At 44.7% G+C, this 17857-nt stretch overlaps 1 protein-coding gene across 10 annotated transcripts in view; it reads left to right on the top strand.

The window, feature by feature from the left end:
- The first annotated feature begins 10962 nt into the window (after positions 1 to 10962).
- GULP1 (GULP PTB domain containing engulfment adaptor 1) overlaps positions 10963 to 17857 on the top strand; it is a 170670-nt gene continuing 163775 nt past the window's right edge. For all 10 annotated transcript variants that reach the window (XM_053360094.1, XM_053360079.1, XM_053360117.1 and 7 more), the window contains exon 1: positions 10963 to 11070. The gene's annotated coding sequence lies outside the window, so the exon portion shown is untranslated. The remainder of the gene's footprint in view (positions 11071 to 17857) is intronic.

Genomic DNA, 17857 nt, shown 5'->3' on the forward strand with positions numbered 1-17857 from the left:
CCATCTCTTTGTGTAGTGTTGTTCGGTGTATTCTAGTCCTTATTCCCACCAGTATTGTCATGTTTTCAGCTGTTCACCATGTTCTTCTACATACTTGCTGCTGCTAAGAACATGTCCCCCATGATATGGATGAACACCACAGGATGTAGAAGAACAATGTGGTCGCTGGACCTAGTGGAAGCATCGATCGTGGAGTTGTTTTCAGGCAGTTTCTGTGTGATAAAATAGTCTGTTATTCATCTATTGTGGTGGTGAGCCTCTAACTAGCTGAACTATTATGATGACATGGAATGTTTGTGAACACTTCAAGTGTACTAGGTAAAGGTAAAGGACCCCTGGATGGTTAAGTCCAGTCAAAGGCGACTATGGGGTTGCGGCACTCATCTCGCTTTCAGGCTGCGGGAGCCGGTGTTTGTCCACAGATGGCTTTCCGGGTTGTGTGGCCAGCATGACTAAACCACTTCTGGCGCAATGGAACACCATGACAGAAGTCAGAGTGCACGGAAATGCCATTTACCTTCCTGCTGCAGTGGTACCTATTTATCTACTTGCCCTGGCGTGCTTTCAAACTGCTAGGTTGGCAGGAGCTGGGATAGAGCAACGGGAGCTCACCCAGTTGCGGAGATTCGAATATGGTTACCAGATGTCCCCATTTCCTGGGGACAGTCCCTAGATTTACAAATCTGTCCTGGGACAAAATCCATCCCCGGAATGTCCCCGGATTTCATTTAATGTCCCCAGATTTATATTTTAAGTGTTATACATTTATTAGTAGGGAATGAATGTTGCGTGATTGGTTCAATGGCACAAGACACATGATATGGGGATTTCCGGCAAAGCAAAATGGCAGGCGCCACAGCAGTGAGCAGCTCCTGAAGCCAGCCAGAGCCAACTGTGATACCAGGCTGGCTCTGGGCTGCTGAGACTGCCACTGCCACCGCCCCTTCTGAGGGGGAACCAGGGACGCCCAGCGCGTCAACTGGGGGAACCGCTGACACACACACCCTGCGACCCAAATCGAGCAGGGAGCAAGAGTACTTGGCCAACTGCCCAGTAGTGCTCAAGGGCCAGAAAACCCCCGGATCCAATGCAGGGAGAAGGAGGAGAAGGAGAAGAAGAAGGAAGAGAGAGAAAGAGGAAGGAGAAAAAAGAGGGGAGCCCTGACCTTGCTGCGCCACTGCTGCTGCTGAGGAGGAGAGGTAGGAGAGCACCGGGAAGACAAGGACATGTGGCCGAGCCCAGGCCCGATCTGAGCCTACTCCATGGCAGCTAGTGCTCCAAGAGAGCAGACCGGGGTCCAGAGGAAGGCTGTGCAACAGAGGAGACCACAGAAGAGAAGATATTGCTTCTTTTAAAGAATTATTTTATTAACTTTTTTTCTCTTTTCAAAAAAAGAAAAAGAAAAGAAAGTGTCCCCGGATTCTTTGAAAAAAAAATCTGGTAACCTTATATTTGAACAGCTGACCTTCGGATCGGCAAGCCCAAGAGGCTCAGTGGTTTAGACCACAGCGCCACCCGCGTCCCATCAAGTGTACTACAAGACAGGGGAACAATGTTTAGAGAGCTGGGGACTATGAGTCAGGAAATGAAGGGAAAATAGAGTTGGATGCTAGGCACTGTAGCGCAGGTATAGCCACTCTGGGCAGCTCCCAACAGAATATTAAAAACACAGTAAAAGATCAAACATTAAAAACTTCCCTAAACAGGGCTGCTTTCAGATGTCTTCTAAAAGTCAGATAGTAGTTTATTTCCTTGACATCTGATGGGAGGGTGTTCCACAGGGCAAGTGCCACTACCAAGAAGGCCCTAAGCCTGGTTCCCTGTGACCTCATTTCTTGCAGTGAGGGAACCATCTGAAGGCCCTCGGAGCTGGACCTCAGTGTCCAGGCTGAACAATGGGGGTGGAGACGCTCCTTCAGGTATACACATTGTCATTAGGAATGCTCTCCTCCCCACCCAATTCATATTCTAATCCATTAAAATCAGTATTTGTACTGCATTTCAAACTGTGTTTATATAGGCAGTTGGTTAGTATTTGTTGTTATTCTATTGCAAAACTGTTTTGAGATGCTGAGGAGGAAGCAATTCATACATGAAATAAGTTGTTTTCAAATGAGGGCACCTCATGAACCTATTCGGTTCATAAAGATTGGCTAAAATATCTACTATACAGTTTACTGCCATGCTTTATGAGTTTCCATCTCTATTTAGATCAACTCCACAAAAACAGCTGGTGTGATAGAGTGGGTGGTTTTTATTTTATTTTATTTTTATTTTACTGGGGAGATCTGGGTTTTCCATTCTCCCATTCATCCATGAAGCTCAGAGGAGAAATCTCTCAGCCTACTCACACAAGGCTGGATAATAAAACGGGAGCAACCCTGAACTCTTCAGAGGCTAGGCAGAATTTAAATTTAATTCATTAAGTAATTCAGTAAATATGTTGGAGGTGTACTTGCCAGTTTTGCATGGTCATTTATTTATTTTTAAGTGAATAACATTTGTGAGAAATATTGTGCTGTTTTTCCCCCAAGTGGCTTCTCTCAGCGTTTGCTTCCTGGATTAATAAAAAGTGGCTGTTATTGTAGCACTCTCCTTGAAAGTTCAAGAGAGGAGTGACAGATGAATTTCTCATGGCATAAGAGTGTGAAAGTGTGAACATCCTTTTACCATTATGGGATGCCACAGGTAATAAAAGGGATGTGAAAGATATAAACGTATTCTCTTTTCAGTAGAAAGACATTGTCTCTGCTTTATCATATCTGAGATTTTTGATCGTGAAAGCACACTTCCATGAAGGATAGGTATCTTATAACTAGTATTCTTAATAAACTTTTTTAAAACAAAACAAAACAAAAACAACCATCTCTTGACCAAAGTCTTAGTTTTAAAGGTGCATTTGTATAGCCTTCAGAAGTTTGCTGTTCAAAGTAGTTTCTCATAATCCCTTGACAGATTGTCACTCATTGTTTTAGGTACTATTGGTTTTTCTACGCTGCCCTATAGTCAAAGTTCTCTACTCTGAGTAGCCTACGTAAAAATGATTAATGTGCAAGAAGAACAGTAAAGAATATTTGCAGCATTAAAAACACAATGCAGTAGAGCTTAAGTGATAAAAATAAGCACTAACAGGCCTTAAACCTATAAACAGAACAAACCCAAAATTACATTAAAAATACATTTTAAATCCTGGAAAATTTTTAAAAATGTATTTATTGATGCTGAAAAGAACACACAGTAGGCAACAGGTGAACATCTCTGGGGACGGATTTCTAAATTTTCGGTATTATAAAAGAGAAGGCCTTCCTTCTTGCAGCCATCTTCTAGATCTCACTTGGCAGTGGCACTTGAAAAAAGGTAATACTTCTGTGGCTAAATTTGTCCTCCAATTTTGTAGAAGTTTTCTTCTAAATGCAGTAATTCCCATGTCTAACTGCACCCTTAACATACCTCACAAGGTTGAAAGACAAAATATTAGTGGGGAGGCTATTGTGTAAACTACACCTTGAGAGAGAGCAAAAAACCCAGTCCATACAAGTGGGAACATTTTATGTCAGATGAACTGAGTCACCAATGACTAGTACTATGCAATTGTGCAATTTGTTTCTTCCGCTGGGTTTTTGTATGTTGATTATATTGGTGGATTTTAATTCTATTTAACATTTTGGTTCCATTCCATGTATTTTACTGTTCTACTGTGTAAACCACTCTGGGGGGTTTTAATTAAAAAATGAAAAGCTGTATATAAATTACCGTATTTTTCGCTCTATAAGACGCACCAGACCACAAGACGCACCTAGTTTTTGGAGGAGGAAAACAAGAAGAAAAAAAATTCTGAATCTCAGAAGCCAGAACAGCAAGAGGGATCGCTGCGCAGTGAAAGCAGCGATCCCTCTTGCTGTTCTGGCTTCTGGGATAGCTGTGCAGCCTGCATTCACTCCATAAGATGCACACACATTTCCCCTTACTTTTTAGGAGGGAAAAAGTGAGTCTTATAGAGCAAAAAATATGGTAAATTATTAGTAACCATATCACCACCATCTTATCTGAATCAAATTCAAGTTTGATCCCATCTCCATCATCGCGCTCCACTGTCACCAGGAATTGGTTGTTTTCTTTAAAAAAAAAATCCTTCCTCAGATCTGATGGAAATAAGAGATGAAGCAAAGTATTATTAGCATACTGATGACAGTAGCTGAGAGCCTACTGGCTCTCAAGAAATCAGTGGCCAGCCTTTCTTGAAGAGGAATCCACTTCTTAACCTAGTAATTTCCTTTTAGCTTTGCTCTATTAGAAGTTCTGTGATTTCAAGCAGCAGCCAGGAAGAAGCCATCAGTTCCCCTTAAAACTTTCAACAATACTTCCCTTTCTGACGCTTTGAAGTTAGCACTGGAAATCTAGACCTTGCACGGGCAGATACCACATTCCAAACGTCCAAAATATACATTTCATGTAACAGAAAGATCAAAATAGCCTCTCTCTTTTTAATCTGGCTGCTAGCTGCTCCCTAACCAAAGACCAACTGCTCTTTTGTAATTCCCCCAGAATGTGCACGATTGCAGGCAAAATCAGTGCTTCTTTCTCTAGTTGGCTGCTACTACTGAATTGGTTCCAAAGGCTTACAAATCTGATATATTTGTTGCTTGCTGGTGCCAGAGGCCTAAGATTTCCATGATGCTCTTGGTAAAACTTCACTTTGGATTTGGATTTGATATCCCACTTTATCACTACCCGAAGGAGTCTCAAAGCGGCTAACATTCTCTTTTCCCTTCCTCCCCCACAACAAACACTCTGTGAGGTGAGTGGGGCTGAGAGACTTCAGAGAAGTGTGACTGGCCCAAGGTCACCCAGCAGCTGCATGTGGAGGAGCAGAGACGCGAACCCGGTTCCCCAGATTACGAGTCTACTGCTCTTAACCACTACACCACACTACTGTGTTGGCATAACCAAAGAATTGCATTGGGGGCTAACTGCCTTTCAGAAACCTCTGCTTTCTGACCTTTACTTTATTCTATTCACCTGGTCAGTTATTTGCAAGTATACAGAAACCGTTTTCAACAATGTTTGTTGAATCCAGCTGCCCAGTGGAATTCAGTACTTAGTGATGGGGAACAGAGAAGCGATGGAAGTTACCAAATAGTGTGTTATAATCATGACAGAGAAAATTTGCATGTATACACCCAGTGCTTTTTTCCTAGAAAGAGCAGTGCCTTTTCTGCACTGGCACCCTGTTTGTGGTATGCTATCCTCAGGGAGGTTCACCTGGTGCAAAAGTGTTCCTCTTTAAATGGGCCTTTGGCTGATTAACATCCAGTGCCCTTTTAAAATGTGTTGGGAGGGGGTTATTGGGTTGCTTCTGTTTTTATTTTGTAGTTTCACATTGCGGTTTTATCTTGTGAACCATCCTGAGACCTATGGGTATAAGACAGTATATAAATTGATTGATTGATTGACAAATAAATAAATAAATAAATAAATAAATAGAAAAAGATGTGCTGGGACTCACCAATGAACGTCTCCCTTGTTCTCTCAGAACGGCAATGGTGCCCATGTGAGAGGTGCCCAAACTAAGTTCCAGAGAGTTCCTGCTGGGGGGGGGGAAGCCCCACATAAACCAATGAAACAGCTGCCATTAAATGGTTGCCTTCCACTGTGTCTCCCAGGATTCTGTTGCAGATTTTTAACCAGCCTTAAGAAATCTGTGCCTTCATATCCAACCTCACTTCACATTTCTGCCCGGAACTCATTGGGTGGCCTTGTGCATGCATATTAAAATTTTCCCACCTTACACAGCAATCCTAACTGGGACTGTGGAAGCATAGTAATAATAATAATAATAATTTATTATTTATACCCCACCCATCTGGCTGGGTTTCCCCAGCCACTCTGGGCAGCTTCCAACAGAATATTAAAAACATGATAAAACATCAAGCATTAAAAACTTCCCTAAACAGGCCTTCTGATGTCTTCTAAAAGTCAAATAGTTTTTTTATTTCTTTGATATCTGATGGGAGGGCATTCCACAGGGTGGGTGCCACTACCAAGAATGCCCTCTGCCTGTTTCCCTGTAACCTCAGTTCTAGCAGTGAGGAAACAGCCAGAAGGCCCTCAGAGCTGGACCTCAGTGTCCGGGCTGAACGATGGGCGTGGAGACCCATGGAGCATTGAAGTCAGTGCCCCATCTAAAGCACTGCTAGCTCTCAGCTGCCAGCCAAAAGTGGAAGGTGCTGTTGTGCTTTTCTCATCCATTTTTTTGCTGCAGCAGCTCCAGCAGTGGGACCGTTTCAGGGCTTTGTATTGCTTACCACTGGTAGGGCCAGACAGCATTCCTCTCCACCCACAGAGGCTGCTAGAGAGACAAACAGATTCAATAATGTGACTGGGGAGGAGGAAGAAGAAGTAGGATTGTATTCTCAGGAAACTATAAATGGAGGAGACGGCACTGACCTTCCTCCACAAGGTTGCCGATGATGAGCATGAAAACAAAAGTGCTTTATACATGATTAATAATTATCTTCCAGCCTGAGACTCTAGAGTCATATATTCCATACATTAACCAGCATTATTCAACTTAACGTTTAACTAAGAGAAAGAGTGAGTAAGGCAGAGCTGAGACGGATGAATTAATGAATCAATTCATCATTATGATGAATTGATCAACATTTTCAGTCCTATAGAGAACAAAACCTCCCATTTACCTTGGCATCCCTTTTTCATTTCTGAAAGGAAATACGGCTGCCATGTCAATTGGGATTGTTTCTGCTAAACTGTGCATGTTTCATCCCGAATCCACCATGATATATCCTAAGGAATATTTGTGCACAGTCGCATCAGTGACCACAATAAGGTTCCTTTAGCTTGACACTTTTATCTGACCACACTTTTGCACATTCCCATCCATCAAACCCAAGGTCAGGCTATCAATCTATAGTATGATTTGGGGTATCTGTTTAAACGCTCCTGTTCATGGGTTGAGGTGTGCAGGGCCATAGCTAGGGGGCAGTGAGGTGGGCCCCCACCAGGGGCACAGGCGATGGGGTGGGTGTGTGCAAAATCAGCTAAAAATATGTCCGTAAATATAAATATTGATTATTGCCTCATAAGAAATGGTTTTAAATGGAGGGTGAATTGAATGAGTGGAAGGGGTGGGGGGGGGTTGGAGGAGAGGCAGAAAGTAGAGCTAATTTGTCCATGGCTAGGGGGTGCAATCTGGACAGTTCTGCCAGGGGCGCAAGATCACCTAGCTATAGCTCTGGAGGTGTGCACCTTCCTCCAACACAGTCGTAATGAGACATGTGTTTCTTTACTTCTTGGAAAGATGGACTTCAGAACAAACATGAAGGAGGACGTTGCTGCACGAATGTTAATTTGGCAGCCCTACTGCCAAATTAGGGACGCGGGTGGCGCTGTGGGTAAAAGCCTCAGCGCCGAGGGCTTGCCGATTGAAAGGTCGGCGGTTCGAATCCCCGTGGCGGGGTGCGCTCCCGCTGCTCGGTCCCAGCGCCTGCCAACCTAGCAGTTCGAAAGCACCCCCGGGTGCAAGTAGATAAATAGGGACCGCTTACCAGCGGGAAGGTAAACGGCGTTTCCGTGTGTGGCTCTGGCTCGCCAGAGCAGCGATGTCATGCTGGCCACGTGACCCGGAAGTGTCTGCGGACAGCACTGGCCCCCGGCCTCTTGAGTGAGATGGGCGCACAACCCCAGAGTCTGTCAAGACTGGCCCATACAGGCAGGGGTACCTTTACCTTTACTGAATTCATGGAGCAGGCGTGGGAAAGCTATGGCCCTCGCAGGGTTGTTGTGGGAGTTAAATAAGGAGGCATCTCACCTTGAGCTCCTTGGGGGTGGGGAAGGTGGGATATCTTGTGAAACAGGGATAGCTCAGTTGGTTAGAGCATGCTGCTGATAAACGCCAAGGTTGCAGGTTCGATCCCTGTATGGACCAGCTGCATATTCCTGCATTGCAGAGGGTTGGACTAGATGATCCTCAGGGTCCCTTCCAACTCTACAATTCTATGAGATAAAAAGCTGGTTGTAAAGAGACGGTCCTCAAAGGTAAGAATTGAGTCCTGTTCTGCTTCCGACGACCCATGGATGGTGGTGTTGCAGGAATTTATGTATGGGGGGGGGAGTTGCCCCTCCAGCAGATATCATGCACGTGCAGCCCACTACCAAAATCAGCACACTTTTGTGACTTTTGTGATTTGTCCCCACAAAACACTTCATCACAGTTTCTTCCTATCTATTCAAAGGGCCTCTGCTGCACAATACCAAATGTAACAATTCACTGATAAATGTATCGATGTACCGGCTCACTGGGAAAACTTCAGACATATAGACATGTGAGCTCAGCTACTCAGCAATCCCTCTGCCTGAGTGGTAATTCCTGGCATCCTGATACCTGAGTGCCAGACAGGTAGCCATTCTAGAAATACAAACCCAGATGAAGACAAAAAGGGTGTGATTAACTTGGCTGGGAACAGGGAAATGTAAATATCTCTTTTGTTACACTTGATGGGTGTTTGGTGGAGGGCAAGGGGAACCATGGGGCAGGGTCCAGGATGCTCAGATTACTGCCAGCAGACCTCCCCTTTCATGATGTAACCATGATGTATTAGTGATGTAGTTGGGGGGTGTAACATGGGGATTAGCAGCTAATAAAAGTTTGGGTTCTCTTTTGTTCAGGGCTTCCATCTTGTTCCACCTTGTGGCAGGTGGGAGTCCAGTCGTGACAGTCTTCAATAAAGACCAACCCTACTGGCTGCTGTTTTGATCTGGTATTCCTGGCTGGTGTCCTTGTTTTTTGACCAAGGCAGCCCTCAGATTTCTCCATTAACAGTGGAGAATGTGAAAAATCAGAAACCAGGAAACCTTTAAGCACGCTATCCAAGTCCAATCAAAATTGGATTCCAACAGGCAAGTTCAAACACGCCTCGTGATCAGCGGTGCCTCAAAACCCTATTCCTTTATCCAAATCGCGTCCAGCGTCAGAGCTGCAGCATGTCCGGGTTTATCCGGACACCTGCAGGATTTCAAAGGCGGCGTCCGGGGGAGGAGGAGGGGGAGGAATGTCCGGAAGGCAGCGCTTTGTCCTGGATCTTAAACAAGTCAATCGAAAAAATCACATTTTTTTAAAAAACAGACAAATATGCAGGAGGACGGTGGGTATTTTCTAAAAAAAGCAAAAATCTGCTCTTTTGCAACCCCTCCAGAATGTGCATGACTCCATGCAAAATCAGTGCTCCTTTCTCTAGTTGGCTGCTACTACTAAAATGGTTCCAGAGGCTTACAGATCTGATATATTTGTTTGTTGCTTGGTGCCAGAGGCCTAAGGTTTCCATGATGCTCTTTGTAAAACTTCACTTTGGTTCACTACTGTGTTGGCATAACCAAAGAACTGCATTGGGGGTAACTGCCTTTCAGAAACCTCTGCTTTCTGATCTTTACTTTATTCTATTCACCTGAGCAGTTATTTGGAAGTATGCAGAAACAATTGTCTTTGCTTTTACTTTTTGAAACACGACAGAATCTGCGACCAGAAGGAGGAGGACTATCAGGAAGAATGGACAAAATTTAAAGACTATTTAGCCAAATATGTTAAGTTAAATTAATTGGAAAAGCTTGCAAATACCAGAAAGGCTTAGGATTTTAATATGTAATGTGATGAATTAATATGTTTAATGCTGAATTGGAAGAAAAGAAAGATGTTAAGTGATTTAGTTAATTTTATAAGAATATTGGTTTTGGGAAACCGTTAAAAGGATATACACTGAAATTCAACCGGGGGATTCGAGGAAGTCACTTAACAATGTTACTAAGTTTGGTTTAAATGCGGTGGAGATTTATGTTTGTTTGTCTATTTGTTTGTTTTTTTAAATCAATAAAAAAAATTGGGGGGGGGGAGAAGAGGCTTGCTTATTGACTTAGAAACAGGTGCTTTTTTACAGGATTTTTTGGAGCTAGCCGACCTAACCGGAAGAGTCTGCGACCAGAAGGAGGAGGAGTATCAGGAAGAGTGGATTAAATTTAATGATTACTTAGTTAAATATGTTAAGTTAAATTAACTGAAAACAGCTTGCAGATACTTAATTGGCTTAGGGTTTTATTTATGTTAAGTGACGAATTAATATGTTTAATTTCTTAATGTGAAGATCTAAGGATGTTAATGTTTAAGTTGAATCTTAGAAGAACTGTGATTTGGAAAACCGTTAAAAGGACATGTAATGAAATTCAACCAAGGGAAAGCGAGGAAGTCACTTAACAATGTTAATAAGTGTAATTTCCAACAAGGCTATGATTTATGTTTGTTTGTCTTATGTGTTTGTTTATAATATTGTGAAAACCAATAAAAAAAATTGGGGGAAAAATAGAAATAGGAGGTGCTTTTTTTAAAAAATGAAATAAACCAAAAAGTTACTGGGGAAACCTCCGGTCGTAAAGTTCGCCTTCGCCTTTCAGGAGTTTCCCGCCAAGATCTAAGAAGAGGAGGCGGCGGCGGGAGAAGAAGAAGGCGAGCGCGCAAAGCCCAGAGGCCGCCGGCGCGACCGGCCGCTCCCCTCCGCCGCCCTCCCGCCTCAGGCCGAGGGGAGCCCGCGGCGAGCGCGCGCCACGCCGGCCGAAGCGCTGCGGAGCGGGAGGGAGGGGAGCGAGGCGAGGCGGGGAAGCGCGCCGGCCCCCGGCCCGCGTGACGTCACGAAACTTTCCCCTCCGCCGCGGAGGCTCCGCGCTTGAAGCCAAGGAGGCTGGCCGCCTGCCGCTGAGGCGACTCGCTGAGGCGCTTTCCCCTGCCGCGCCGCCGCGCGTGCGCCTCCTCCACTTCGCCGGCTGCGCTCCCCTCTCCCCGTCTCCATCTCTCTCTCTCTTTCGGGCGAAGTTTCGTGGCGTCGAGCCTCCGCCGCGCTCCCTCCAGAGAAAGAAAGAGCCAGCCAGGAGCAGCGGCTCCTGAGGGGAGGAGAACTCGCCGGAACTCTGCGGAGTTTGTGCGGATGGAGAGGCGAACTTGAGAGGACGCGCTGGGATTCCTTTTTATCCGCGAGAGGACGGCGACGACGACGACGAGCTGCGGAGGGGGTGGGTTCTCCTTCGACTTTGCTTTTGCTTGGAGACGAGAGCAGCTGCCCGGCAGCGGCTGGCTTCCCCTTGGCGGAGAGGGAAGCCTGTGGAACGCCGCGCGGGGGCCTCTCGGCGACGCTGGCTGAGGAGGAGAAGGCGCTTGGCGGGAAGACCAGGCGGCGGCGGCGGCGTTTTTCTTCCCCTCCCTCACACCGCCAGCCCCCTCCCCGTCTCCCCCGAAACTTTTGGGAAGGGCGAGTTGGAGAGAGCCGAGAGAAAGCGCCCCTTCCCTCGGCTCTCAGCGGAGTCCCGCTGGGCTGTGGAACTTCTCCAGCCGCCACCTTCTCCACCCCCCCCGCACACTTCCCCGCTGGCTTTTGCAGCATTTCTTCTGTCGCGAGGATACAGCGGGTGGGGGGAGTGGGGATGGGGGTAGGGAAGGCGTCGCCTTCTTGGGCCGGCGGAAACCAAAAAGTTCCCGTTGCGCTTTGGCTCCGCTCTCCAACTCCTAGGGTCCCAGTCCCGTCCCCCCCATAGAAAATACTTGAACCCCACCCCCCATCCCAAGTTGATGGGCATTGCCATCAGAATCGCGCACCGAGTCACGTGATCGGTTATGCGGGGCGGGGCTTACCTGTCCCCCTCCCGCCCCGATATTGTATTCGAGTTGTTACCCGGTTCCTCCATCTCTGCAGCGGGTTGCGAGCCAGCTGGCGGCAAGATCTCCGCTCCTGTGTAATGGTTGCGATCCTAAAGGTTGCGATCCCCAGTGGGACTTCAGTGTGAGCCGCTCCCCCCAACCGCCTTCGGGTGTAACCGGGGTGACCGTGTGCTTGGAGGCTGAGCTCGGTCCCGCCACCGACTTTTTTTGGGTACTCTGCTTAAGCGCTTTGTGGATCGCGCTTTGCTCGGGTGGAGCTGCGCCTCTGCCCGGCCGCTTGCGAAACGCGCGGCGGCTTTCTCTGCCCGTTTGTTTATAAGAGAGGTCTGCGGGGTAGGTAGTAATTATCTAAGGCTGCAGTTGTCGGTTTTTTAATATATATATATATATAAAATACTTGTGCCGCAGGCTGCGATCCGGGGATAGAGTGAGTGTCAGCAAGTGCCAATCAGGTGGATTCTCCCTTGCTTCCCACCCCCCGCCGGGGAGGGATCTGCTTGGGAACGAGGCTTTGGAGGGGTTAGAAAAGGAAACTGGTGTAGCACGCAATGCTTATGGAAAGAGATCCGAAGGCAGGAAGATGCTTCCGAGTACAGGAAGTATTCGCTCTTTTTGGTGCAAACTGTTTGCCTCATGCATGTGTCTGACGATCGGGGGTGATCTGATATGATTCAGGCTGCGGATCTGTAGCCGCTTGCCCCTTTAAGTTCGGTAAAACTTCACATGCAGGGTTGCAGTATTGACATGTGTAGCTTGCCCTTTGCCGGTCCCCTTTTTGATGGTATAGTGGTGTTGGAAGAACTGGCATTATGCTCTGTTGACTAGAATGCATTTTTAAAATCCTTTATTGTCTTACAGGGAAAGAAGTGGGGTGTGTCTGTGTGCGCGCACCTCCTCAATCTGCCTTTTTTATGTTGCACATACAGTAGCAATCCTATGCAAGCTTACTGATGAATAATAACCTCTAAATTCGGCGAATCTTTCTAGTAAGTGTGTTTATGATTGTAGCCTAAAGGCTACTGTCAAAAATAATAACAAATGAGCACATTTGAAAGTGAAATGTGAAGTAAAAAAAGGTTTCTTGAATTCTGAAGATACAAAAGGGTATGATGAGTGGTTTGAGAATTAGAGAAAAAGATATTTGCTTTTTGTTGTCCCACAGTGACCATCTTCTGCTGGCTCAGCCAATGTGCTCAGTGTCTTGAGAACAAAACCGACACCACTGCTGGTGATGAACACAGGGATAGTTTTGCAAAGTCAACCTTCTGTGCATATACAGACAAAAGCACCGCATGTGACTTAATTCCATAAGACACAGGACTTGTGGGGGGATGGGGCATCAGCATTAGTTTCTCATTTGAGAAGTGCTGAAGTAACAAACCTAGGGCTGCCATATGTCCTGATTTTCTAGGACATGGCCTGGAATTTGCCCTTGGAAATCGGGCAAATGTCCTGGAAAACAGGCAATGGGGGTTAAATCGTGCCAAAAATGCCTTTTTTTAAAAGTTCCCAAACTCAATAATTCTTGTAGCTTTTACTAAAAAAGCAACAACTTTAGTCCGCCCCCCCCAAAAAACCCCACAACTCTGTCCTGATTTTCACTTTTGAAGATATGGCAACCTTAAACAAACCTTGAGCTCTGGGTTCCAGAGTTGTAGAAGAGGGGCAAAGTTAAAACATTGAAGAATTAAGCTTCTGTGACATTTCTTCAACTCAGTCAATAGCATATATTTCCTAATGTCACTCCAGCTCGATCTAGTGATAAATGAACATACAAAAGTCAATGTAAAACTCATTTTCATGCAAGGGATGAAAGTCGGTCAGAACAAAGAAGGTTAATTGCAGTCTTGAAAGTTTTGACATTCATTAAGCTTTCCTCTGCCTAAATGTTAAAACTGGAGAAGGATGGGAAAACATCTATATTCATAACAATCTCTTTGTCTTTTATCGTTTTCCCCCCTTCTGTTGCTCTAATAGAAATTTGAAACTTTTGTCTCAATGCAATGCCCTTAAAGAGAGCAATATTGCCTTGCTGTCATGAAGAAACGGTCCCTGTAGCTCACCCTACTTTTCCCAACAAAGGTAGCACATTGCCTCTGAGAAGTTCACAAATGAGACAAGCAGCCACTGTTGCTTGTGTCACACGCATCTCATAACTGGAGGAAACTTCCTTTGAGTACAGAGCTCTGTTTCTAGCAGTCGTTCCAGTGAGTGCACTATACTGAAATAACCAAGAAGTTAGCAAATCGTAGGAGTAGCTGATGTGTCTTTAGTTTGCACAATGGAGAAAACTGGTATTTAACATACATATGTTTCAGCAGGCTTTTAATAATTAGAAGTGTTTTAACAATGACCTGTCTGATGCTTTTGCAACTTCTCTGTGAAAGGCGAAGCCTGGTGATGGTATCAACCTTTTTTTATAACACCCGTTTTATTTCCACGTTTGCAAGCTGAACAGAGAGACAGTGGGTAAGCACCCTGCTCTGCTCTGCTGGGGCTTGGGGCCTGCAGCAAAAGTGGTAATAATTCCTGGGCCTCTTCCAGTACACATCAAAGCAGATCAGGACCTAGGGCAGCTCCCTGTGGACCCTGCTGGCCAGATAGGGAAGATGTATCAGCCATTGGAGACTTGAGCAGTAAGCCATCTTTAAAGGGCCTGCGGCATATTTTGCAATTGCATGCTCATCTGTGGTGTGGAGCAACAGATGCTTCAGGAGGCTCATCCTCAGACGTTGAAGACAATAGGATTACCACACCCTCAAGCCAAGGCAGTGTAGAAGGGGGTGCTGAGAGCTCTCCCTTGAATCGGGGTGCCTGTTGCATTGTTTGAATCAGAGTCTTCCACAGACTGAAACAGGGGCCCTGAGACAGTAGACAGGCACCCAGATAGTACCAGGTACAGTGGTACCTCTGGTTATGTACTTAATTCGTTCCAGAGGTCCGTTCTTAACCTGAAACTGTTTTTAACCTGAAGCACCACTTTAGCTAATGGAGCCGCATTGCTGCAGCGCAATTTCTGTTCTCATCCTGAAGCAGAGTTCTTAACCCAAGGTATTATTTCTGGGTAAGCGGAGTCTGTAACCTGAAGCATATGTAACCTGAAGCGTATGTAACCCGAGGTACTACTGTATTAAAGAAGCAGTCAGTAGATTTTTGTTTAAGATGTATTTCTTTTGTTGGTGACATTCCACCTACCTAATCTATTTGTAGCCCTCATCCAAGCACGGGGGGGGGGGGTATGCTCTAGCTAGCAGCAGCCAGGCACTGAGGCCATTGAAGAAAAACCTTTCGTTATCAGCCAGACAAGAGATTTGGGGGGGAAGAGGGTCATTCCCTGTCTTGAGGGCTGTGACATAATGCTCTATTTTAAAGAAGAAAGTAGAGGTGGTAGCTGGTTCTGCATGAATATAGTGCTGCACATCGTATTGCCATTGGCAAGCAGCATGGCCCAATCGTTTCATTGGGTTGTGGCTATCAGGTGTTGTTTTATTTAGTCCACTGTGGGCTGACTTTTTCTCTATCACCCCTGCATTTTCCAGAGTGACCAGGATCTCTCTGTTTGCCTTCATTGACTGATCACAGGTACACAATTTGTACCCTTCATAACTCGAGGGCTGGCTGGTGGTCCTGGCAAACTGCTGTCTACTAAAGTACAGTGGTACCTCGGGTTACAGACGCTTCAGGTTACAGATGCTTCAGGTTACAGACTCTGCTAACCCAGAAATAGTACCTTGGGTTAAGAACTTTGCTTCAGGGTGAGAACAGAAATCTCGCAGTGGCGGCAGCGGGAGGCCCCATTAGCTAAAGTGGTACCTCAGGTTAAGAACAGTTTCAGGTTAAGAACGGACCTGCAGAATGAATTAAGTTCTTAACCCGAGGTACCACTGTATGCACATCGGTTATAACTCAGTTGTATTCTATTTTGTTTGAACATTGTGTTTACAATTACTGTTTGATATAATTTGATACAATCCAATTGCTACAGTTTGATATAATCAAGTTGATACAGTTTGATATAAACAAAACGATACAATTTGATACAAAAGATGCTACATGATTGAATGTTTTGTTATTTGTCAAAGTGTCTCATTTTTGGTAGGGAAGTACATTTTGATCAGGCAAAACCCCTTTAAAGTTCATTTGTAATGAGCAAATAAAGCATTTGTTTTACACTTAATAAAGTTACATTTACCTTGTTATACTTCAGGATTAGCAGTTCCTTGTATGTATTTAGCCCCAACAAATTAGTGCATCAAGGTAGGGAATAATGCTTATATATGCATTTGTTAATCAATGGGATACACGGGATTTAGTAGCTCTCAGGTTTCCTTAAAGAAATTTCCCTTAACAACAGAAACATTTGTATAATTTTGAAGGTTGTGCTGAAGGTGCATTAAGAGTGATTACTTCTCATGGTCATCTTCATAGGTCTTGTGAATTGCGTGGAGCACTGACCCCTTTCTCCATTTCATAGTTAGTTGTTAACTACTAAAGCTAAATGTATAAAAATAAACCCAGCCACTCCAGTCTTATGCACTCTTATTTAAGGCTACTACTGATGTGACTACCATCATTTCTCCAACTGTCTTGCCAAAGGGGAACTAGAGTGGATTTTAGATAACTATTCCCCACCCCCAGCAATATATTTATGACTTTCAGTTATCAGTGGGGCTAGACTGTTTTGAATGCTGATGGAGTTGAAAGTGGCTGCAACAATACATGGAAGAAATCTAGGAGTTGTACAGTGAGATCAAATCTACCATTGGAAGTTGACTTTATTCAAGTACAGTGGTACCTCGGTTTATGAACTTGATCCATTCCTGTAGTCTGTTCTTAAACCGAAACTGTTCTTAAACCGAGGCACGCTTTCCCTAATGAGCCTTCCCGCCACCGGTGCCCTTCCACCTTTCGGATTTCATTCTTAGACCGAGGTAAAGTTTGCAAACCGGGATACTACTTCCAGTTTTGTGGAGTTCTTAAACCGTATAGTTCATAAACAGGGCTGTTCTTAAACCGAGGTACCACTGTAGTAACAAACATGACAAACAAACACCTAGTATAATAATAATTATAGGAGCAGTTGTGCTAGGACAGAGGTAGTCAACATGGTACCTTTCACGTCTGGAGTACAACTCTGTCCATCCCAGACTGCATGGTCAATGGTTACAGATGACGGTAGTTGAAGCATGCATAATCCACACTCGCTATTCCTGATCAAGAAGTTGCACAGTATACTGGTATATTTCAGGTACAAGACACCCATTAGATGTGGGCGTTGTGCCACACTAAGAACAAGAGTGCCTGCTAGTAGAATGGCTGTTGTTTAAGTGGGCTGTCACAGCTGGATATCGCCCATTATCTAAAATTCATGGAGAAGCACAGCTGCAGTCTTGGGAAAGAAAATGCAGATTTTTAGAAAATGGATCGCAAATCAAACAGCAAACATTGCATTGCCATATATGTTGTGCTTGCATTAAGAACAGTGTTCTTCTCATTTGAAAGGATATTTTGAAGTTAGATAAAGAACAGAACAGAGCACCTACAATAGCTAAGGTATCAGTGGTATAAGGTATTTCTGGACTTTACTTTAGCTAGAATATAATGCATCCATAACATGTCAGGAATAAAATTCACCTATGAGGCACTGCAGAAGACAACAGGAGCTCAATAAGTCCCAAAGCACCAATAATGAACCATCGTATCCTCTAGCACACATGAAATGTTTACTTCCCTTCTGCTCGATGAATCTGAGTTTTGTTATTTTTGTGTGTGTTTTTTCACACGCCTTGGCCTCTCTGGCACCTCCAACCTGGTAAAAAAACACTATATTTAGAAATGAATAAGCATTTTTGTGACTGGGAATGGTGGCTTGTTCTGAATATAAAATACTAGTTTTCAAATTAAAAACAATCCTTGATGGTTGTTTTGGGGCAGATTTGGTGGAAAGTATATTTTCTGTAACATCCAAGCAACAATACCTTGTTGTTGTTGGTTGTTTTTTTTTAAAAAAAAAAATCTGCCAAAGTCTTAGATGATTAAAATGAACTGTCAATTAAGTTAATGGAAAAGGACTCATAATGTCTATATCATAGAATCATAGAATCATAGAATCATAGAGTTGGAAGAGACCACAAGGGCCATCGA

Source organism: Podarcis raffonei, chromosome 1 (genome assembly GCF_027172205.1).
Source record: "Podarcis raffonei isolate rPodRaf1 chromosome 1, rPodRaf1.pri, whole genome shotgun sequence".
Classification (NCBI taxonomy): Eukaryota; Metazoa; Chordata; class Lepidosauria; order Squamata; family Lacertidae; genus Podarcis; species Podarcis raffonei.